Raw genomic sequence first — 25,755 nt, 5'->3', positions numbered from 1 at the left:
TTTATGCTAGCAAACCTGATGTTCCTTAAAGAATTGTCACTCTACATATTCATAATTGGACTAAAACAGAAAGAATATAATACTATAATACATTCATTAACTTTTCTGCCCTGAACCTGCTCCCATAAGTATACTGGAGCATGAAAGAATTCCAGGTAGAAAAATGTTAACAATCATGCACTTAGCAACTATGAGATGAGCTCCCTACTGTCAAATGCTCACTAAGTATGTCATGAGCATCATTTCAGCCAGCATTTCTGAATTTTACTGCCCTCTCTCCTCCAAAAAATGAGCATTAAATGTGTAAATTCCATCTCCTCTGACTCAAGATAGAACCACAGTGTGACCGAATGTTCTTACCCTAATGGGAGGGGAGATATGATTGAAGTCTACAAAATCCTGAGTAGAATGGGTACAAGTGGATCTATTTTTTTACTCCATCAAAAATTACAAAGACTAGGGGATACTAGATGAAGTTACAGGGAAATACTTTTAAAACCAAAAGGAGGAAATATTTTTTCACTCAGAGCATAGTTAAGCTCTGGAACGCATTGCCAGAGGTCGTGGTAAGAGCAGATAGCGTAGCTGGTTTTAAGAAGGGTTTGGACAATTTCCTGGAGGAAAAGTCCATAGTCTGTTATTAAGAAAGACATGAGGGAGTCCACTGCTTGCCCTGGATCGGTAGCAGGGAATGTTGCTACTCTTTGGGTTTTGGCCAGGTACTAGTGACCTGGATTGGCCACCGTGAGAATGGGCTACTGGGCTTGATGGACCATTGGTCTGACCCAGTAAGGCTAGTCTTATGTGGTGCTAGAAAAGGTTCAAAGAAGCACGACCAAGATGATAAAGGGGATGGAACTCCTCTTGTACAGCTAGAGCTCTTCAGCTGGGAAAAGAGACGGCTGAGGAGGAGATATGATTGAAGTCTACAAAATCCTGAGTGGAGCAGAACATGTACAAGTGGATCGATTTTTCATTCCGTCAAAAATTACAAAGACTAGGGGACACTCGATGAAGTTACAGGGAAATACTCTTAAAACCAATAAGAGGATATTTTTTTTTTTCACTCAGAGAATAGTTAAGCTCTGGAACACATTGCCAGAGGTTGTGGTATGAGCGGATAGCGTAGCTGGTTTTAAGAAAGGTTTATCTTTTACTGAGAAAGTCATGGGGGAAGCCACTGCTTGCCCTGGATCGGTAGCATGGAATAGTGCTACTCCTTGGGTTTTGGCCAGGTATTAGAGACCTGTATTGGCTACCCAGAGAACAGGCTGACCCAGTAAGGCTATTCTTATGTTCTTATGTATGTAGGAGGAGGAAGGTAGGGAAAGAGACTAGACCCGCTGAAATGAATCAGGGTGGGAAGGAGAAACAATACTTAAGAGAAGGAAGGACATCGCACATGAAAGGAAGGGGGAAGGAAGGCTGCATATAAAGAGAAGGGTGGGAAGGAAAATTGCACATGGATGGAGGGGATGAAAGATGGAATACTAGGCAGATTTGAGAAGGAGGTATAAAAAATGGAAGAAAGCTGAATGTGAAAAATCAGTGCTAAACACAGACAATTGTATGCTAAATTTGTCTCTCTGTATATGTCAACCCAAGATGATCTAACGTTACTGTGTGCTTGTAAATTCACAATCTGCTTGTCTATGTATTATGTATGTCAACCCTGAAACCCATTCTGGGCTTGTTGGGGAGGACAGGATATAAATTGAATAAATAAAATATAGTTTCACTTGTTAATCCAGAGAATGAGTTGAAGACTTGTATTCTTATCAGCCAGACCATCACAAAGCTGGACAGGCAACTCACAAATCTGCTATCCTCGACCACAGACTATAAAACCTTCAAAAAAATAGATTAAACCTTTATAACAGAACCAGACCCGCCCCAAGCTTCATCCACACTATCTACATAGCAAATCAAAAAATATTCAAACCACTCATTAGGCATTTACTAGTATCACGTCAATTCTCATGTAATCCACCGAATGTATTTCGTAGCATCATGACAATTCTTGTGTAATCCGCCTTGAACCGTGAGGTAACGACGGAATAGAAATCACTAATGTAATGTAATGTAATGCCAAGCTGAGAGGGAGCCATGCAAACCTTTTGATTCAACCTACGAGTCTGAAAGCACATGAGGCCCAGAAGAGAAGCTGGTGCTAAAAGCACTCTTGCTAGAGGTGGTGTCACTTTAATCAGCCACTGCCCTGATTATCAAATACCTGCAAAAAGCATACCCAATGTTTTTCTGATAGTGTAAGTCACCAGATCAGACTGTGAAGCCAGGGGAAAATGCACTGCACTGCTATGGATGGCTAAAGGTTAGTCTCTGTTCATTACAGCAAACTGAAAAATAATTTGCAAAAAAAAAGCACCACAGCGAAAGAGCATTAATTTAGGTTTCAGTAGACTGGCAGCAGCTCCTAGGATACAATAATCAAAAAGTCAATTATTTTCCGGGCTTCCTCTACTTTATCAAGACTGTCTAAACTTAATTGTTGCACTTTGGTGTGTCAGATAAAATTTAAAGAACCCAGCATAATGAAGACAAAGAAGATATGCTTTTGTAATATCCCACTATTCCGCTGGTTTGATGCATCTCCCACGCTGGAAATGAGTATTTATTTTGCTGTGTGTTCAACTTACATTTCATTCACTACTTGATATATTAAGATGTGATATTTGTTAACCATAAAAAAAAATGATGTTAGAATGAAATGCTCATTTTCTCATAATGCTCATGAGTGGAAGCACGTCCTTAAATACTTACTAATGAGGCGTCGGCTTTTAGCTCCTAAACATATAAAAAGCGCTGAAAATTTCACATTTAGGCGCGTATCCAATTCGCACAAGCAATTTAATTGAATACCAAGCTAATTAGTGCCGATAATTGGTGTTTCAACAAGCTATTGCTGGCGCTAATTAGAACTGCTTACAAGATATGCACTTAAATTTAGGCATGGGATCCGTGCAAGTAAAAAAAAAAAATGGGCGTGTCAAGGGCAGATCACAGGCATTCGTTTAAGTTTTGCATGTAGTTAGAGAATAAGGGCATCCATGTCTAAAGTTAGGCACAGTTCCCAAGCATAAGCACCTAACTTTAGGTACAGTGTGCAGTTCTGGTCACCGTATTTCAAAAAAGATATAGAGGAATTGGAAAAGGTACAGAGAAGGGTGACAAAAATGATAAAAGGTTTGGGACGACTTCCCTATGAGGAGAAGCTAAAGCTGCTAGGGCTCTTCATCTTGGAGAAGAGACGGCTCAGGGGTGATATGATAGAGGTCTATAAAATACTGAGTGGATCTCTTGTTCACTCTTCCCATAAATACTAGGATTAGGGGGCATGCGATGAAGCTACTAAGTAGTAGATTTAAAACAAAATGGAGAAAATATTTCTTCACACAATGTGTAATTAGACTCTGGAATTTGTTGCCAGAGAATGTGATGAAATCAGTTAGCTTAGCAGGGTTTAAAAAAAAAAAAGGCTTAAATAATTTCCTAAAAGAGAAGTCCATAGGCCATTATTGAGATGGTTTGGGGAAATCCACTGCTTATTCCTAGGATAAGCAGCATAAAATCTGTTTTACTACTTGGGATCTACAGTCATGTGAAAAAATTAGGACACCCTATGGAATATTTAGTTCTTTCTTAAGAAATGTTCACATATCGATATCAAATCATCTCTTGAAAAGAAAGTGACATAATTGCAGGTATACAACAAAGATTTTCCTTGATTTATTCATGAAACAAAAGATATCCACAAAAATGTGTATTCTAACTGAGGAATAAATTAGGATACCCTACACCCTAATAGCTAGTGTTATCCCCTTTGGCTGAAATAACTGCAGTGAGATGTTTCTTGTAGCCATCTACCAGTCTCTGACATCAGTCTGAGGAAAGTTTGTCCCACTCCTCAATGCAGAATTCTTTCAGCTGTGAGATGTTTGAGGGGTTTCTTGCATGTACAGCCCGTTTCAAATCACCCCACAGCATCTCAATGGGATTAAGATCAGGGCTTTGACTCGGCCACTCCAGGACTCTCCATTTCTTAGTTGTCAGCCAGTCCTTGGTGGATTTACTGGTATGTTTTGGGTCATTGTCATGCAGGGTCCAGTTCCGCTTCAGCTTTAATTTTCTTACAGATGGTCTCGCATGTTCCTCAAGCACCCTCTGATACACAGTAGAATTCATGGTGGTCAAGTCCTGCTGCAACAAAGCATCCCCAAACCATGACACTTCCACCTCCATGCTTCACAGTTGGTATGAAGTTCTTTTCCTGGAATGCTGTATTTGGTGTACGCCAAATATGTCCTCTTTTCTGGTGTCCAATAATTCAATTTTAGACTCATCTGTCTATAGAACACTATTCCAGAAGTCCTGGTGTTTGTTTACGTTCTCTCTGGCAGTCTGGCCTTGATGTTTCTCTTGGAGAGCAAAGGTCTCCTCCTTGCACACCTCCCATGCAAGTTAAATTTGTGCAGTCTCTTTCTGATTGTAGAGGCATGCACTTTCACATCAACAGTAGCAAGAGCCTGCTGTAGGTCCTATGATGACATTTTAGGGTTTTTGGAGACTTCTTTTAGCATCTTGCAGACTGCTCTGGGGGTCAATTTGTTTGGACAGCCAGACCTGGGCACGTTGGCAGTTGTTTGGAAAGTCCTCCACTTGTATACTATTTTCCGGACTGTGGAATGGCTAATGTCAAATTTTTCAAGATCTTTTTACATCCCTTACCAGCCTTATAAGCTGCTACAATCTTCTTTCTAAAGGCCTCAGATAGCTCTTTTGATCTCACCATGATGTTCACTCTCACCACAGCAGTCATGAGCACACCAAACTAAATGTCTGAGGTTGAAGTAGGGCAAACCTCCTTCAAAATGCTGAGTAACAATATTCTAATCATGTGCACCTGATGTGATACGAGCCACTTTAAGTGGGAGGATATGTGGGGGTGTCCTAATTTATTCCTCAGTTAGAATACACATTTTTGTGGATATCTTTTGTTTCATGAGTAAATCAAGGAAACTTTTTGTTGTTTACCTGCAATTACATCACTTTATTTTCCAGAGATAAATTTAAAAAAAAAGATTTGACTTTGATATGTGAACATTTCTTAAGAAAGAAACTGAATATTTCAAGATGCTAAAAGAAGTCTCCAAGAACCCAGCAGGAGGGATGCCCAGTCCCTCCTCCCAGACACCCCACAGCCAACCCGGATCCCCCCCAACTACCTTATTAAGTTAGCCGACTGGAGGGATGCTTACTCCCTCTGGCCAGCAGGCCCGCCTCCATTGAATGGCGATCCTTCTACTTCCCAGTGCATCGTGGGATGCACTGGGGAGGGGCCTAAGAACCCGATTGGCCCAAGCGCTTAAGGCCCCTCCCATAGGAAGGGCCTTAGGCACCTGGGCCAACCAGAATCTTAGGCCTCTCTCGCAGACCATTCTGGAATGCATTGGGAGTGGCCTAACATTCCGATTGGTCAGATCTCTTAAGCACCTTTTCAATTGCTGGTTGAGAGCCAAGCATCGCAGTGTTGCCCCTGAAGAAGCCTAACTGGTCTGGTGAAACGGAGGCCCCGTAGGGAATGAAATATCTGATGCTAGCATTTCATGTGGTGTTAATGCTAACACAAGTGCCATTATTTAAATTTTCAGTGCACTATTGTTTGCATTATTCAATGTAAACTTTAGCTCTTTATAGTAGCTTGGGAGTTTTTTCATCTATGATTGAGACATGACCTACTACTCTCATCCCTCTTAAGCAGTGTAGTAGTCTTTAAAGTTCTCTGAGGTCTTTTTCTCCCTTTATCGTTGTGCTCTATAGTGGGTGCATTTTGTGTTTATTCTAGTGTTGATTACATATAGTTCACCCCCTTGGTTACGTGTAGTTCACCCCCTTTTGGGCCAGCACTCCCTGCTGCCCAGTGCTATAATTGCAGCCTTAGTAAAGGTGAACTCCTTACTCCCTCACAGGGTCATTTACTAAGCTGTGGTAAGCACAAATATGTGCTTACCACAGCAAAAGAGGCCTTACAGCAAGCCACGCTCAGACGACCCGCAGTAATTTTGCTAAAAAATAAAATTTTATTTTTTTAGCACAGGGACAGGTCAGGGAGCAGAGAGTAGGTGTGTTCTGCACAAACTGATTAGGGCAGCTCCACTGTCACACGTACCGGCAGTTAGCATATGAGCACTTACCAAAAGAGGTGGCGGAAGGGCTCACGCACTAATGGGAAAATTAGCGCCATTAATTTTAAAAAAATAGAAATGGCAGCCATTTTACCCATGTGGCGTAAGGATCATGCTATGGCCACTTTTTACCGCAGTTAGGTAAAAAAAAAAGAAAAAAAAAGGCCCCTATGTTTGTACCTAGGAAATGGAGAGGCAGATGACTGCCCAAGGTCACAAGGAGCTAAAGTGGGATTTGAACCAGGTTCCCCTGGTTTCAATCTGCTGCTCTAGTCTAACCATAAGGCTTCTCCTCTACTTTAACTCCAGTTAGCATTTTACACAGACAGGAAAGGAATTAGGTATAAGGTACCTTTCACGTAGCACATATGACTTCTGAGTTGACCTCTAGGACAGGGATGGGCAATCTGCAAACCACCATTCAGTTTTCTGTGAACTGCTAGACCCATGGGAAGTATACACAGAAAATGTCAATAACCAGAGTTTCGGCGATTTTAAAATATGTATTTCGCCAATATTTCCAGAATAGTCACTCTGGCAGTCTGTTTCCATCATTTTTAGTTATATTTTTAGGGCTCCTTTTACGAAGGTGCGCTAGCGTTTTTAGCGCACGCACCGGATTAGCCCGCGCTAGCCGTATATCTACTGCCTGCTCAAAAGGAGGCGGTAGCAGCTAGGGCGTGCGCTATTCCACCCGTTAAGGCCCTAGCGCACCTTCGTAAAAGGAGCCTTTAGTTATCCATCATAGAGGTCTATAGAGTTCTGTACCTTTCCAGTTCCAACGTTACATAAATTTTGTGGCCCACTAGGACTGACATCCACGCAGCGCTCTGTGTATAAAAGATGCCACCCCATGCTCTAGATTCCATTAAGCTAGTTTTGAACCTTTGATCATCTCCATTGTTTGCTCTTCTCCATCTGGAAACACTTTTAGACCGAGTAAATTGAAATTATACTGGAAGAAATGTAGCCATTCTAGCCTCTCTCTGCCATCCCTCTCTTTTTTGCCACCTAATCAGGAGGAGGCTCCCAGACGCTAAGTAACTTCATGGATTCTGAACAGCTGCAGTGAGCAGTGGACAAAAGGAACATGCCAGAAAGTTTGTTTAAGAAAGCATATGTGACAAATTACAGTAATATACCCTAATAAGGAACATAAGAGGTGAAATTAAGAAAATCATGCAGATGAATAGAATTCAAAGTAAGAGAACTGCCTTGACAGAAAGAAAAAGGAATAGCAAAGTGAGATCTGAGGTAGAGATCGGGAACGGGGATCGAGGGAATCCCCCCCAACCCACGGGACTCCCACGGGGACCCCCCTCTGGCCAACGGGACTCCCACGGGGATGGAAGGCTTTGGAAGCAGGGTTCGTCCATATAATATAATAGACACGTCAGCCTTAGTAAAAGAGGGGGGGTTTATAAGTTAATTACCTGAACAGAAAACAAAAAAAGGGTTCCACCAAAGAGATTCCACAAGGAAAACAGCAGCGCAAACACAAAAGAAACTGTGGAATCGATGATCCTGTCAGAAGTAATTGCTGCTTTTTATGGGGACGGGCGGGGATGGAGGTGATTCCTTGTGGGGACGGGTGGGGACAGAGAGGATCCTGACAGGGATGGGTGGGGACAGAGAAGATCCTGGCAGGGATGGGTGGGGATGGAGAGGATCCTGGTGGGAATGGGCGGGGACAGAGAAGATCCTGGTGGGAATGGGTGGGGATGGAGAGGATCCTGGTGGGGATGGGTGGGGATGGAGGTGATTCCTTGCGGGGACGGGTGGGGACAGAGAAGATCCTGACAGGGACGGGTGGGGACAGAGAAGATCCTGGCAGGGATGGGTGGGGATGGAGAGGATCCTGGTGGGAATGGGTGGGGACAGAGAAGATCCTGGCAGGGATGGGTGGGGATGGAGAGGATCCTGGTGGGAATGGGTGGGGACAGAGAAGATCCTGGCAGGGATGGGTGGGGATGGAGAGGATCCTGGTGGGAATGGGTGGGGACAGAGAAGATCCTGACAGGGACGGGTGGGGACAGAGAAGATCCTGGCAGGGATGGGTGGGGATGGAGAGGATCCTGGTGGGAATGGGTGGGGACAGAGAAGATCCTGGTGGGAATGGGTGGGGATGGAGAGGATCCTGGTGGGAATGGGTGGGGATGGAGAGGATCCTGGTGGGGATGGGTGGGGATGGAGAGGATCCTGGTGGGAATGGGCGGGGATGGGTGGGATTTCTGAACCTGCGCAACTCTCTAATCTGAGGTTTCATCTTTCTCAGTCTTTGAAGGTTGTGGAATGAAATGAACCTTGTTAGCCTTTCATATTTGGATGTGCAGGCTGAAAGAGACAAAATGGGCAGAGCAACAGCGGCCGTGCTTTTCCCTAGCTCAGTGATAGTTCTGTGCCTTCCATGAGAGCATTGAGCCAAATTCCTGCGCTAGGAGATGCCGGAGATGATTCTGTTGACGCTTGCCTCGCCGTTGTGGTGTGCCGGAGAGAGACTACTTTCATCCGCTGTGTGGTCTTGTATGTCTACAAAGCATCTCCGCAGTATGACAGCACAAAAGATTGAAATGTCCGATCAAGGCTGCTCAGCAAGAAGTTTAGCTACTAATCCTACTTGCTGCTAGAACGTTCCACAAAAAGGCACAACATTTCATCAAAATTAGATTTCATGCCTGTTTATGACTGCTTTGACAGATCACTGTGGAAATAAAAAACGAAAAAGGATGATTTACTGAAAGCTGGAAGCTTGCCATCTCCGTAAGAATCTACAATTAAAATACTTAAAATCGGTGCATGAAAATTAAGGTTACATACTTTTAATACTCTGAAGCGCACATCTTAAAAGCATGATATATTAAACCTTAGTAAATCAGACAAAGGGAAGATAATTTTATAACAAGATGATAACCAGGAAAGGCAGATAAGCACATATGTTGCACCTATTCTATGCAGCAACTTACTGTATATACTCAAATATAAATCAACCAAAATATAAACCAAGATAACCCTCTTCCCCCACCAAAAAAAAAAAAAAAGGTTGACTCAAATATGAATCAGGGGATTTATATTCCAAGTGCCCTGCCCTGTCAGGCTCTGTACCCACCTTCCTCCCTCTCTTCCTTGTCAGGCTCTGCACCCAGTCCCTTCTCCCTTCCTGCCATGCCAGCTCTGCACCCTATCGTCCCTCTCTCCTGATGCCTTGCAGACATCCACCGAGCTTGTCATAAGCCCTGGTGGGCCAGGACACAAGGGATTCCTCCTGACTTGGCCGACTAACAACTCTCACCTCCCTCCTGCCTCCCCGATTAGTAAAAAGTGTATCTTTAAAATCCCTGGTATCCAACAGTGGGCCGGGACAGGAGGGATCCCTCCCGCCTCCTGTCCTGGACGACTCTAACAACTCTCACTTCCCTCCCACCTCCCTGATTAGTGAAAAGTGTACCTTTAAAATCCCTGGTGGTTCAGTGGTGAATTGGGGCAGGAGTGATCTTCCTATGCTCCTGCCCCATACAGAGCCACTATCTGAATGGCTGCCGTGAATTCTCTTGGTGAGACATTCCCAGGTCTCAACCTCTTTCCTCCCCACCAAGCTGAAATGTTCAAACAGTACTGCACTCTGGCAATTCCACACAGAGCTTTACCCCCCTGAGCAGTTCATATCTCCAGGATTCTCCCTCAGCACTTGGGCTTTGGCAGGAGATCAGGATAACCAAAAGCCCTGCTTCTGTTCCACACTTTCCTTTTCCTTGGAACCCTGCCTCCTCCAAGCTGGGCCTCCAACTCCGCCCACTTAATTTTTCTTATATGCACTTCTCAGACTCTCAGAAGAATCTCCTGCCTCCTGCTCTGCAGCAGAGGTATTCTTCTAGAGGGTCACACATGCAAATCATAAATCCGCCCAACGTGCTCCCTTGAGATTTAGATGCATCACAGACAAACAGCATAGAAAACCATCTATAAATGTGTTTTGAAAATGGTGATCAGGACATTTTAGCAAACAAAATGTCCAAATGCCATTTTGTGTCATTTTTTTTTAGACATTTTCTCATTTGAAAAAGAGCTTCATTGTAGCATTAGATAAGGCAAAGAGAAGGGCAACTAAAATGGTAAAGGGGATGTGATAATTTCCCTATGAGAAAAGGCTAAAGTGGCTAAGGCTCTTCAGCTTAGGGAAAAGACGGCTCAAGGGAGATATATATAGGTCTATAAAATATTGAGTGGAGAGGAACAGATGTGAATCACATTTACTGTTTCCAAAAAGGCTTGGACCGGGGGGAGGGGGGGGCATACAATGAAGCTACTAAGGAATACATTTAAAACAAACCAGATAAAATATTCTTCACTCAGTATGTAATTAAACTCTGGAAAACATTTCCAGTGAATGTAGTGAAAGCAGTTTGCTTAGCAGGGTTTAAAAAAAAGGGTTGACTAATTTCCTAAAAGAAAAGTCCATGAATCCATGAGTCCATGAATAAGATGGGCTTGAGGAAAGCTACTGCTTATTTCTAGATTAAGTAGCATAAAATTTGTTTTACTCTTTTGAGATCTTGCTAGGTACTTGGGACCTGAGTAATCCATGGCTGGAAACTGGATACTGGTCTTGATAGACCTTCAGTCTGTCCCAGTATGGCAACCCTTATGCTCTTATATATTGCATAACATAGGTGCTGTGTTTTCTGAGCCCCTGACTTCATGCAGGTACACTTAAGTTATCCCACAAATGTTTTCATATCGGGAATTTTGCAAGCAGTGACAAGACTGTACACACTGAAAAGTCATTTTATAAAAGGCCTCTTAACTGTGCAGTTGTATGTATAAAGGGCACATATATGTAAGATAAAATTGCTTCTGCGAAGCATGAGCAATGTTCCTGTGTTATATTACAGGCTTATAACTGTGCATTCAGTACGTCAAGCTCTGTCTGTGGCTGTATTCAAATCTAGGCTAACAGCTGTTTTTAACTCCTAACTCCAGAGAGTAGGTTTAAATGGTCAATATTCTCAATGGAGAATGGTAAATAGTAGGGTTCCCCAGAGGTCTGTGCTGGGACCGCTGCTTTTTAACATATTTATCAATGATCTAGTGATGGGAATAACTAGTGAGATAATTAAATTGGCTGATGACACAAAGGGCTCCTTTTACTAAGGTGCGCTAGCGTTTTTAGTGCACGCAGGATTTTAGCGTGCACTAAACCCACGCTATGCTTCTAGAACTAACGCCAACTCAATGCTGGCGTTAAGGTCTAGCACGTGCGACAATTTAACGCACGCTATTCCGCACGTTACGGCCCTAACACACCTGTGTAAAAGGAGCCCAAAGCTGTTAAATCATAAGAGGATTGTGAAAAATTGCAAGAGGACCTTGTGAGACTGTGCGTCAAAATGGCAGATGATGTTTAATGTAAGCAAGTGCAAAGTGATGCATGTGGGAAAGAGGAACCCAAACTATAGCTATGTGATGCTGGGTTCTGTGTTATGAGTCACTGCTCAGGAAAAGGATCTGGGTGTCATTGTTGCGGATACACTGAAACCCTCAGCTCAATGTGCGGCGGCTGCTTAGAAAGCAAATAGAATGTTAGGAATTACCAGGAAAGGAATGGATAACAAAGATGAAAATGTTATAAAGCTCTATGGTACAACCACACTTTAAATCAGGGCTGTCCAACCTGCGGCCTGAGGGCCATATATGGCCCAGTGAAGTATTTTGCGCGGCCCCGGTCGAGGGCGATGCAGTGTTTTCCTCTGCTGCTCCCGGGTGCTTACCGTCTTGCTGGCTCCTTCCTCTGTCTCGCTGCAGCGTTTGCGTGTTTGTGCGTCCCCAGAAACATTTTTTTCGGCCAGTGCGGCCCAGCGAACCCAAAAGGTTGGACACCCCTGCTTTAAATACTGTGTGCAGTTCTGGTCACCATATCTCAAAAAAAAACCCAAAACATGAATTAGAAAAGGTAAAGAGAAAGGCAATGGAAATGATAAAATGGATGGGACGACTTCCCTATGAGGAAACATCTAATGCTGCTAGTTCTCTTCAGCTTGGAGAAGAGACGGCTCAGGGCTGATATGACAGAGGTCTATAAAATACTGAGTTGGGTGGAAAGGAAAGATGTGAATCGCTTGTTTACTCTTTCCAACAATACTAGGACTAAGGGGAATGTGATGAAGCTACCAAGTAGTAGACTTAAAATAGGTCGGAGAAAATATTTCTTCATACAACATGTAATTAAATTCTGGAATTCATTTCCGGAGAATGTGATGAAATCAGTTAGCTTAGCAGAGTTTTAAAAAGGTTTGGATAATTTCCTAAAAGAGAAGCTCATAGGCCATTGTTGAGATGGGTTCATAGACAATGGCGCGAAAGACAAAGGCGCGCCCGGACAATTGAGCGCAGCGCAGAGGCGTGCACTGCTCTAAATTACTGTTTTTAGGGCTCCGACGGGGGGGGCATGGGGGGAACCCCCCCCACTTTACTTAATAGACATTTCCCTAAAAACAGGGAAAAAGTGAAGTTTTCAGTAAAATGTGGGGGGTTACAACCCCCCAAACTCCCCACAACGCCCCCACAACGCGGCGCGATGTCTATTAAGTAAAGTGAGGGGGTTCCCCCTCACACCCCCCTGTCGGAGCCCTAAAAACAGTAATTTAGAGCGGCGCGCACCTCCCCGCTGCGCTCAATTGTCTGGGCGCACCTTTGTCCCGGCACGCTTTTGACCTGACACTGTTGAGATGGCTTGGGGAAATCCACTGTGTATTACTAGGATAAGCAGCATAAAATCGGTTTTAGTATTTGGGACCTGGGTTGGCCCCTGTTGGAAACAGGATACTGGGCTTGAACCTTTGCTCTGTCCCAGTATGGCAATTCTTATGAGATATTTAGGGCTCCTTTTACAAGGCTATGGTAAAAATTGTTCTTAGCACACCCTTACATGGGTTATTCTCACGACTAAGGCTGTTTTTACCGCAGCTAGAAAATGGCCAAATTTTCCAAATTACTACTACTACTAATCATTTCTACTGTGCTACTAGACATACCCAGTGCGGTATATCAAAACACAGAAGAGATGGTCCCTGCTCAAAAGAGCTTACAGTCTACTCAAGACAGACAAACTGGGCAAGTAAATGTATTAATACAAATTGCCCAAGTGGGGGAATTACAGAGGGAATGATAAGACAGATATTGGTGCTTGGCAGGTAGGAGAATTAATGGCCATGCACTAATATTGTTTATGAAAGACTACCTAAATAAATGTGACAATCAACCATGAAATGATAAAATTATGTTTACTGTTTTTTTGTTTTTCTTATGAGGGGGGAGTTCTTTTAAATTGTTAAGGAGAATTCAGTAAAGGGAACTGACCAAAAATGGCAGTTCTTGTTTTTGCTATTAGTGGGAATACCGCCTTTGTTTATTTCCCATTGAGTTTTTGGATAATTTACATGCAATAATGTTGCCAGACGCATGCAGCCATTACCAAAAATGAGTACATGAGCCCTTAACACCACCTATTTTATAGGCAGTAAGGGCTCATGCGCTAAGCCCACATTACTCATTTAGCGTGCGGTAAATGTGGCAGCACTGATTTGCACGCCCACTCTCCACTCCCAGACATGCTCCCTCAAAGAAAAATAAAACATTTTTTAGTTCGTGGTTTGCGCACGCACAATGGGTTTTTATCACAGGACATTTAGGGCTAGATTCTCAAAACTTTGCGGTAAAAACCGATAGGCCGCTGTTGCAGCCATTATTATAGTGATTTCAAAAAAGCGAGTCATTTAAAAAAAAAAAGCGCGCATGCAAATGAGGTTGGCGGAGAGTAGCGAAGGTTCGTTAAATTTACATGAGATGAATCACTGGTGATAATGATCGGCACATGCGCAGAATACACCACAAAAGAGGCATAAATGTGCGCATGTGCCGGGAAAAGCAACGCCGTAAATGGTGTGTCAATCATAGGCGTGCCAGAGCTATTGGATGAAGGGAAGGGTGATGTATCGGTGGCTTTCAACAAGCGTGCATAAAACATGCCTTTTCTCCCCCTAAAACTACTATAATTCATGTAAATCTTGTAATTTCTTTTTAATGTCAAATTTTATCATGAACCATAGCCAGAAACTCATGTAGTGTTTATTTTTTTCATGAGTAACAGTCAAAACACACGCCAGAGATGCACTTTTCACAGTACCGGCACCCTCGGATCAGTTGCTGATTTTTGGTCACCAAAAGCCGACGCCACTCTTGGAGAATCACTCCAAGGTTGCAGAATCTACCAGCGTGCTTGTTTAAATATTGATGAGCCCATTTGCATAGCAGAATCGGAGACTGCTAGGAAGCTCAGAAAAGAGCAAAGTAAGCCGTTTTGAATCATAGAAACATAGAAACATAGAAAGATGACGGCAGATAAGGGCCATAGCCCATCAAGTCTGCCCACACTATTTACCCACCCTCTTGAGTCTACTGACCCCCTAAAGAATAATTGTAATTATACTGTCACTCTACTGACCCGCTCATTCAGTCCTAGTGACCCTATCCCTTGGCATGACCTCGTAGGGATCCCACATAGGTATCCCATTTGTTCTTGAAGTCTGAGATGCTGCGTGCCTCGACCACCTGCACTGGAAGCTCGTTCCAATGCTCAATCACTCTCTCCGTGAAGAAGTATTTCCTGGTGTCTCCACGAAACTTCCCTCCCCTGAGCTTGAGCGGATGTCCTCTTGTGGTCGAGGGTCCCCTGAGAAGAAAGATATCATCTTCCACCTCTACCAGTCCCGTGATGTACTTAAATGTCTCAATCATGTCTCCCCTCTCCCTACGCTCCTCGAGAGTGTAGAGCTGCAATTTGCTCAGTCTTTCTTCGTACGGGAGACCCTTTAGCCCCGAGACCATCCTGGTGGCCATCCGCTGGAGCCGGTTTAGCGACCGCATTAAAAGCAACCTTAAGTTTTGAGAATCTGGCCCTCGGTGAGTCCCAGAGTAAGCGAACACTAGCGCTTGACACAGCTTAATAAAAGAAGTCCTTAATATTAAACCACTCAAACTGCAGCTTCTGTGCAGGTTTCCGCCTTATCAAGGGGCTCTTTCTGATCCAAATTTATATCAGCAGTAAAAAGACAACATGACAAACCAAACTGCAGTGTTACTTGGATATGCAGGCTAAGAGATATGTTAAATAAGACAGGAGAAAATATAGAGCCCTAAGCCAGTCCACATATTAGCAGTAGAGTATCTGACTCCTCCCCTTCCAGCTCACTTGCTGGGTCCTTTCTGCATCCAGTTCTTGTACCACCACTGAGTACCAGCCTATCACAGTTGAAACAGCAGTAATTTATGGCCAACTGCGTTGAATGAAGCAGCAAAATCCAAAAATACATCTAGAGTGCCCAGGCCCTCTTCATTAGTCATTAGAATATTGCTTAGATATCAATACTATAGCTCTGTCCCATGTCTGCCAATTGCGACAGCTGCAACGCTCCTATGCATTCAAAATGGTCTTGTAATCTTTACATAATTTTTTTAATAAACCTAACCACAAAGGACAGATTAGAGAATGGAAATGAGACCAACCTATTCTAGTAAAGGCTTTGATTAACCACCTTTCCAATAATGCTCAAGGTGGTGTTGACTAAAAATCTCTCTCTCCATAGCTCACTGGCTGAAGCAGTGTCTATTTATCAATATACACCACGTGTTCCAATTTCAACAAGATTTTTATGTAGCGTAACAGGACTGCTATAGATATTTCGACACTTCTATTAATACCAACTGCATCCAAGCATCGAGATCATATCACAAGAGTAGATGCATGATTTTACAGCAAAATAAAATATGAGTTATACATAGGCTATAACGTTTTTAAAAATACCAATTATCGACTGCCTACCAACCAATTTGAGAAAGAAGCGTAAGAATTCATTTACCCACCTTTTGCAAAACCACAGCGCATTTTTTAGCGCTGGCTGCAGAAGTAATAGCTCCAACGCTCATAGAATTCCTGTCGTAATAAATTTTACGTTACGCTGGTTCCAATCGTAATTATTTTAGCAAAGTTTTGTATTATTCACCGTTATCATTTACGGCTATTGTAAACATAATGTAAATAAGTCATAAGTCTGTAAATTCAAATATTTTGTGTTCCTGGCTCTTTATTAGTCCATACAGACTATTTATCCACGATGGCAACAACATGTTTGGAATATCCCATCATCCGGGACACACGATAGGAAAAGGTTAATGACCGCATGCTAACGCCAGCATTAGCTCAGGGTCATTTATGAAACAAATTGAAAAATGGCCTGTTTGTTGACCATGCTAGAAATGGCCTTAGCATATGGGAATAGTCTACGCAGTGGCGTAGAAAGGTGCGGAGGAGGGGGGCTAGACAGCCCCGGGTGCCATCTTCATGGGGACGCCGGTGCCTCTCCTCCTCTTTGCCTCCTGCTTACTTCTTGAAATGTTCATCAGTGCGAGCAGCATCTTCCACCTACTGCTCAAGCTGGTCTCAGCTCCCTTCTTTCATCACTTCCTGGACTTCAAACCTACCTAAGCTGACAATACAGCCTACTATGGGCTCCATATTATATTTCTGCCCTCGGCACCCGCATATTTTAATACCGGCCCTGTCTTACTCCCCCGCATTTAAGAATCCTCTGAACTTTCTGGATTCTGATAGCAGTTTGGTCTCACCACATCTACTGGGGGGGATTTTCCAAGCATGAGGCAAAGAAGTACTTCATTATATACATTTGAGGGTCGATATTCAATATAATTTGACTGACCAGAAATAGTAGGATGAGGAATAATTCTAATATTTATTAGAGAATGAGGAACCAGTAGGTGTTTGTGAGAAATTCTTACTCCTCATTGCCGCAAGCATATTTAATCAATTCTTTCAAACCAAAGTACATGTGAATCTAACTGAACCTTCCTGTTGGCCAGCTGTATTCCATAGGAACAGACTTCATTTCTAGGTCCTACTGCTAGGCACAGAATGGTTTGTCATGCTGTACTAATGTTTGTATCATTTTCATGATTGTGAAAATGGAAATGCAGAAGTTTAATAGATGCATCAGTCTTACAGAATGTTGATTCTTTGCAGATGACAATTTAAAAAAAAAAAAAAAAAATAGGTCAAGCCTAGCTAAGATTCATTCACATCCTTTCTTAGATGTGATGGGTAAGAAAAATTACCAACCAAAAAAAGGAGTGGGGAAGGGACAATCAATTTATTGAAAATATATAAATAGCTATAACATATACAACATACTGTACAGTATATAAGAAATGATGCAAGCCTAACAGAGTCTTTTAATCCTTTGTGTACTAGACCCCAAGCTTCATTCATATACCCCTGAGGAAGACTTTTCAAGCTGAAACACGCACCTGTTGGGTTTCAGTACACAATATTCTAAATGAAGTCTCACCAAAGTCTTATATAGGGGCATCAATACCTCCTTTTTCCTACTGGCCATACCTCTCCCTATGCAACCTAGCATCCTTCTAGCTTTCGTTGTCACCTTTTCACCTGTTTGGCCACTTTAAGATCATCACATCACACCCAAGTCCCGCTCTTCTGTCATGCACATAAGTTCTTCACCCCCTAAACTGTACCGTGCCCTCGGGATTTTGCAGCCCAAATGCATGACTTTGCATTTCTTAGCATTAAATTTTAGTTAGCAAATTTCAAGACCATTCTTCAATCTTTGCCAGGTCTTTCTTCATGTTCTTCACACCATCCAGAGTGTCTACTCTATTAATGTTCATATGACCATTAAATCAGCTCATGTACCGTATTTTCACGCATATAATGCGTGCGTTATACACGATTTTTACAAACCGTGCATAACCTTGTGCGTTATACACGTGAGCGCGTTTTACAACTTTTTTTTACATAGTTCCCCCCCCCAACGTCCGATTCACCCCCCCGGAGGACCACTCGCACCCCCATCCCGAAGGACCGCTCGCACACACTCGCACCCGCACCCCCACCCCGAAGGACCGCTCGCACGCACTCCCACCCGCACCCCCACCCCGAAGGACCGCTCGCACCCCCACAGCCTCCCGACCCCCCCATCATGTAGAAGCTCCTACCGTTGTCCTGCTGCTTCCTCTTGGCGGTCCCGGCCCTTCTGTGAGCCCTGCGTCTGCGCTGCTTCCTCTTCTGGTGGAAGAGGAAGCAGTGCAGACGCAGGGCTCACAGAAGGGCCGGGACCGCCAAGAGGAAGCAGCAGGACAACGGTAGGAGCTTCTACATGATGGGGAGGGGGGGTCGGGAGGCTGTGGGGGTGCGAGCGGTCCTTCGGGGTGGGGGTGCGGGTGGGAGTGCGTGCGAGCGGTCCTTCGGGGTGGGGGTGCGGGTGCGTGCGAGCAGTCCTTCGGGATGGGGGTGCGAGTGGTCCTCCGGGGGGGGGGGGTGAATCGGACGTCGGGGGGAGGGCATCAGGCTTTCAGGGTGGGGACAGGACTTCAAGGGGGAGAGGAGAGTCGGGGCGGGTGAAAGGAGAGTCGGGGTGGCCAGAAGAGAGTCGGGGCGGGCGAAAGGAGAGTCGGGCGGCGACGGGAGAGTCAGGGCGGCATGCGCGGTATACGGGTGTGCGCGGTATATAAAAATTTATTTACATAAATTACATTTCCCGCGCGCTATACCCGTGTGCGCGTTTTACACGGGTGCGCGGTATATGAGTGAAAATACGGTAAACTGCTCTGAATTGACTTCATAGTCATTAGTTAGTCATATAAAAGCTTTAAATAAGCAATAAACATATAGTGTAACCTTACATGTGCAAATATTGGCTTTCTAAAATTAGGTTTTCTGTGTGCATCCGAGAAGCACATCTCAGGGGTTTTGGATGCAGTATTCCTGGGTAACCCAGGAGCAGAAGACCTGACCTGCAGATCAAACCCAGGTATCTCTGCATGGTAGTATCTCATATTGCCAATGAATAACTGAGCTGAATCACAGGACCTGGCTTAAGGCTTCGACATTTCTTTTTTGCTACTTATCTTCAGCTTCTTTGTGCCAGCAGCAACTCTAGAACTGCAGAGACTTGGAGGTGGCTCGCTGTATTTGGTTTGGCATCTGGCCAAGTTTTAATTTCACCAATCAAATTCCTAACATACTCTTCAAAAGATTAAATCATTGCATCCCAAGGGTTTCATGCTGGATAAGTGTGTCCAACCCTCAGATCAGCTGCTAACTGTGCAGCCTAACAGCTGGACAGCTTCTTTCTGCCTTGCTCTGTGAAATATTGATCGCCTCGAAAAAAACAGATAGCACTCTGATAGAGAGGCAGAATAATCACTCACAAATCCCTGGCTTCAAAGCTATAATCACTGCCACGGAAGACTAAAGGGTCCTTTAACAGAGTTTGCATTTTTTTTTTCACCCTCCCACCTGCTTCCCTTTAAATTGGGCAGATAAGAATCTAGAAGGCCCCCTGGATTTTCACCCAGGTACACAGGGAACAACAAAACACAGGCTTTGAGAAGGATTCTGTCTAAAGCCAAATGGCCTGAATTAAATATACACAGAGCTCTTGGTTACAAATGTTTTTCAGAAGTGGATTGCATGAGTGCCTGAAAAGGATGATTAAGTTCCTCATGCTAGCCATAAGTAACAGAATGCAAAGGTTAGGATCACAGTGATTCAATGGTACCTGCTTACTTATTAAATATGTAGATATAAACAAGTTCCAGATAACTTGGCAATAACCTATCATGTATAACATTTAGCGCTGGAGTCTATATAGAAAGAGATAAGTGATCGCCTGATGCACATATATTTTGTCAACAGCGAGAAACCATTCTCATTTATATTTTTAGTACCTGATGTTTTTTTGTGTGTGTTTGGGGTTCTCTGACTATTTTGGTAGCATTTCACAATTGCTTTGCCTTAATTAGGGCCTTTTTGGAAAATCAAGGATAGAGATCCAGATGATTAAAGACTTGGATCTTCAGAGCGGGACCTGAAATAACTCTGGCCCTCTTTTACGAAGCCGCAGCCCAGAGCGCTAAATGCTCTGATGCTGCTCCAAAGCTCAGAGAGTAGCGTGTGAGCATTTAGCACTCTGGGCCGCAGTATATATATATAGAGAGAGAGAGAGAGAGAGTACACCGTCAAAAGCACGCTGGACTTTGTCGTGCCGAGAATCCCGCGGTGACATATATGCGCGCCACTGCTCCAGCTGCTTTGAAGCCTTTCCGTTAGCACTGTGAGGGGGGGAACCCCCCACTACATTTACAAGTCCTCGTACTCCCGTTGGGGGGGGGGTTGGGGGAACCCATCCAAGTACACTGGAAACTTCTGTTCTCCTTTCCGTTTTTGCTGTTTGGGAGTTTTCAGTGTAGTGGAGGGGGCGGTCCCTCCACATCCCTTCCAACAGGAGCATGAGGACTTATAAATGTATTGGGGGGGTCCCCACATACAGTGATAACGGAAAAGCTTCAAAGTGGCGGAAGTGGCAGCGGGTATATGTCCTGCGAGCAAATATCTCCGCACGGGTCACCACATATATATATTCCTTCCTTTCTTCTGTAACATTTAGGCACCAGCAGTCATGGGCATAGCTACCACTGAGTGAGCCTGGCAAAATGGCTACGGCTGCACAGTGGGAGGGGCCAGCTGCAAATAAACCCTTCCTTCCATATGCCTGAGACTGACATCTTTCCTTCACCCCCTCCCACATGCCTCAACCAGGTCTAGCACCTCTCCCCCCACTCATGTGTTCCCTCAGGTTTGGCATCGCTCTCTCCCCCCACCCCACCCCCATGCTCAGATACTTACCTGCCTACCGGGTTCTCCACAAGCTACAACTGCAGAGACAGGACCAAAGGTTGCCCTTGGCTAGTAGAGCCTTTCCTCTTCCACACCCTGCTTCTCAATGGTGTAATGAGGGCGATTGGCACCTGGGGTGGTGGCACTCTTTTCCCGCCCTCTTCCCCGCTGCCCCTCTGCCTGCGCCCCTTCCCTTACCTGGAGGAAGTGACATCAGAGAGAGCTCCGAAGCCGATGCGGGCAGCATGTTCGTCACTGCTTGCACTGAAGTTAAAAAGGTACGGGGAAGGGGCTCAGGCCCACGCACACGGCAGGGGGAGGAGTGGGAAGAGGGGCAGAGAGGAGTAGGGGTGCCGGCACCCGCAAGGAAGACCGCGCTTGGGGCAAACCGCCCTTACTACACCACTGGTGCTGCTCTGATGCAATTTCCTGTGGACACGATGTGGTAGAAGATATCATTTAGATGATTTTCAATGAGCACAACCATTGGTATGGTTTTTTAACCATTCTAGGGAGAGGGACTTTTCTCTTCCTCTAGAGCAGTTGTCTCAAACTCGCAGCCTGCCAGGTACTATTTTGAGGCCCTCGGTATGTTTATCATAATCACAAAAGTAAAATAAAACAGTTTCTTGATCATATGTCTCTTTAGCTATAAATTACAATATTATTAAGACTTAGCCAAAAGGAAAGATTTATAAACTATAAATAGTTTTACCTCATGCAAAATTGTCATTTCTTTAATAAGACATTAACTATTTTTTTTGAGGCCCTCCAAGTACCGACAAATCCAAAATGTGGCCCTGCAAAAGGTTTGAGTTTGAGACCACTGCTCTAGAGGCCTAAAGTGGTACATTTCTATGAACTTTAAAAAAAAAATAACTTAACACATAGTTTTTCTATTAAGCTGAACAATCTGTAAAGCTTTATAGAATAAAGCTATCTACAGAAAGGTTTGGGGTTTTGTTTTTTTAAAATCTCTAATTATAATTGTTCAGTGATAAAAACAGAAGTGGTTCCTGTCAGAGCCTGTAAGCATAAAAGAATCACATGAATCTCTTTCCGATGCTAAAATTCCAATTTTCTACACATCTGGATGGTTGCTGATGGTTCAGGAGGGCACACAGCAGCCAAAGGTAATTCAATTATTTCAAGTCTTTTGAAAACTCCATCAGTAGTTTTATTCTCATTTTGCCAGTTCACTTCATCTATATCAATTGGAATGTTAAAGATATTCCCTTCGATAATATGTAGACAACAGATCTAAATGAAAATCCAAGAGCAGTGGCGTACCTAGCATATGTGACACCCGGGGCCCATCATTTTTTGATACTCCCCCATCTATATGAAAAATATGATTTTTAGTAACAATCCACATGTCGCACAACAAGAGTGTACCTAGGAAAAGGCAGCAGCTTAAACACTGCAGTGAGCACTAAAACACCAACACATACATTGTAAAACTAAACAAGGCAGATCCCGCACAGTCAAATGATCCTGCAGTCAATGCCAACTGAAAACTATGTCCTTTTCATACACACAGAACAGAGATACACCCTCATCCAAAATGGAATAATCACAAACTAAAAATAGAAATATGTAGACAAAAGTTAAACTGAACCGCCAAGAAACCAGCCTCTGCATACAATGCAACACCACACCACAAAAACAGTGACACATGTCCCCTAATACTGTGCAAAATATAAAGACAGTAGATGTAAATTTGAAAAAACTGATACATAGCAATCACCACTTTACAAATTAACAAATAAAAATAAAACAAATAATGAGAAATAAGAAAATACCATTTTATTGGACTAATCCAAATCTTTCTTCAGAACAGTACAGTATACTGCTGTTATGCTATCCTGTCCTGAGGAAAGGGGTTTAGTCTAAAAAATTGCTTATTTACTTATTTCCATTTCCTATTTATAAACTTTTATTAATACAGTTACAATACTACTTGATTCTAAGTAAAGCAACAAAAAAATCTTTCTACCTTTTGTCGTTTCTGCTTTAATCATCTTCTCTTTGCTCTCTTCTTTCTATACAGCGTTTGTCCTCTTTACCGTCCATGCAACATCTGCCCTCTATTTGTTCCTTCCACCCAGCTTCTGCCCTCTCTCTCTACCCCTTCCATCTACTGCTCACACTCTCTCTGCCCCTTCCATCTACTATCCACCCTCTCTCTCTTCCATATGGCATCTTTCCTCTTTCTATGTCCCTTCAATAAACTGTATATCCGGGGTCCCTTCTCTCCTTTGCACATGATTCATTTCAGCTTCACCCCCTTTCCATTTTTCTGTCTCCACCCCCTCCCCAATGCTTTGGCATCTCTCTTTCTCTTCTCCTTTCCTTCCTTCCTTCCTTCCCACTCCAAAAGGTTAATTGGGCATCGGCTGATATTCAGACTAGTGCCCAGTTGGCTTTGCTGCATACATTAAGACAGTTTTTTTTCTTCATGGGGTTGCTCAGCCCGTTAGCAGATTGAAAATCTCTTCAAGCCAGCTAGCTTTATATACCGTATTTTTCACTCCATACAACGCACTTTTTTTACACCCAAAAGTGGGTAGAGATCTCGGTGCGTCATATGAAGTGAAGGTAAAAAATTTGAATCCCCCGCATAACTGTAAAACCTTCCCCCCACGCGTATCAGTTGCACCACTTTGTTAAACACTGCCCAACGGCAACCCCCTCCTCCCCCCGTACAATTGAAAAAAACCACACACACACTCGCACCGCGCTCACTGCCCACCGTACAATTACAAAACACCCCCGCGCTGCAGCCACACTACCTTTCAGCACTGCTCGCTGCTCCCCCCCTTACACTTACAAAATAAATCCCCTGCCGCCGCTTTCATCGCCACTGCGCTGCCATACCTTTTTCCAAGCCTGATGGTCTAGCCTATATCGCTCCCTCGACGACCCTGTATAATTTCCCGGAAGCAGGCACACGAGTCAGGAGCGCAGTGGTCAGGGCCAAGCTTTATACACTCCCACTTGGGTATGCATTGCTTTCTGAATGGCTGTCGGCAGTTCTCACGGGACTTGCGAGAACTACTGGCAGCCATTCAGAAAGTGCGTGGGGCCAGGTGGGAACGTGGAAAGCTCGTGCCTGACCGCCATGTCTTGACTCGTGTGCCTGCTGCCCAAAAAATAATACAAAGCCGTCGAGGGAGGGAAGGAAACATTTAAAAAGGTACGGGTTTAAAAAATTAAAAAAGGTACCGGTATAAGAGGAGGTGAGGCATGATAAAAAAAGATACAAAATGAGGGCTATGATTAAAGGTATAAGGGGGCTATGATTAAAGGTATAAATGGGGGGGGGGGTCATGATTAAAGGTATGGGGGATGATTTAACGAGGTACTGGTGACACCTGGGGATGATTTAAGGTACTGGTGGGCACAAACAATCAGGGAAACAGGACTCTAGGGAAGTCTATCTGGCCAAGTCAAAAGCCGTCAAAACAGCAGTTAGGGAGACCAAATTCCGCATGGAGGAGTCTCTAGCGAAGAACATCCAGAAAGGAGATAAATCCTACTTCAGGTATATCAATGACAGAAATAAGAACTCAGGCGGGATAGTACGTCTTAGGAAACCAGACGAAGACTATGTAGAAGCGGACTCAGAAAAATCCCAACTGTTAAATGAATACTTCTGCTCAGTCTTCACCCGCGAGGCGCCAGGACTCGGCCCTCAGCTACAGACAAGGGTTGACGCAGATGACCCGTTTAGTAATTTTGAGTTTACACCCAGCGGTGTCTACTGCGAGCTGTCAAAGCTTAAGGTTAACAAGGCAATGGGGCCTGACAACCTACACCCCCAGGGTGCTCAGGGAGTTGTGTGATGTCTTGGTGGAACCGCTATCCGCGCTCTTCAATCTCTCCCTTAGTACGGATAACGTCCTGTTGGACTGGAAGATGGCTAACGTCATTCCACTCCACAAGAAAGGCTCCAAGATGGAGACAGCAAACTACAGACCGGTGAGTCTCACATCAATAGTGTGCAAACTAATGGAAACTCTAATCAAATGCCAATTGGATACGATCATGAATGAGGAGAATCTACGGGATCCCCGTCAACATGGCTTTACTAAGGGGAGATCCTGCCAATCCAACCTGATCAGCTTCTTTGACTGGGTGACGAGGAAGCTGGATGTTAGGGAGTCCCTGGACATCGTATACCTGGACTTCAGTAAAGCATTCGATAGCGTACCACACCGTAGGTTGCTGAGCAAGATGAGTTCTATAGGATTGGGCGACACATTGACGAAATGGGTTGGGAACTGGCTTGGAGGTAGGCTTCAGAGACAGCACCTCCTCCGAAATGACGGAGGTAATCAGTAGAGTGCCGCAGGGCTCGGTCCTGGGCCCGATCCTATTCAACATCTTTATAAGAGACTTGGCAGAAGGGCTGCAAGATAAAATAACATTATTTGCCGATGACGCCAAACTAAGCAATGTAGTGGGCAAAAGCACAACAGACATAAATTCAATGTCCAACAACATGATGCACGACCTACTCCTACTGGAGCGCTGGTCTAGGTCCTGACAACTCAGCTTCAATGCCAAAAAATGCAAAGTCATGCACCTGGGCAGCCAAAATCCATGCAAGACTTACACCCTTAATGGTGAGATCCTAACAAGAACTGAAGCAGAACGAGACTTAGGGGTGATCGTCAGTGAGAACATGAAGACTGCCAATCAAGTGGAGCAAGCTTCATCCAAGGCAAGGCAAATCATAGGTTGCATACGCAGGAGTTTCGTCAGCCGTAAGCCTGAAGTCATTAT

At 44.1% G+C, this 25,755-nt stretch overlaps 1 protein-coding gene across 1 annotated transcript in view; it reads right to left on the bottom strand.

Annotated features, from left to right (window-relative positions):
- The window catches only part of TMEM132D (transmembrane protein 132D), a 610,320-nt gene that overhangs the window by 363,344 nt on the left and 221,221 nt on the right, over nucleotides 1-25,755 (bottom strand). The gene's annotated exons all lie outside the window — the stretch shown is intronic.

Source organism: Geotrypetes seraphini, chromosome 8 (assembly GCF_902459505.1).
Source record: "Geotrypetes seraphini chromosome 8, aGeoSer1.1, whole genome shotgun sequence".
Taxonomy (NCBI): domain Eukaryota; kingdom Metazoa; phylum Chordata; class Amphibia; order Gymnophiona; family Dermophiidae; genus Geotrypetes; species Geotrypetes seraphini.
This window is presented reverse-complemented; position numbering and strand designations above follow the sequence as displayed.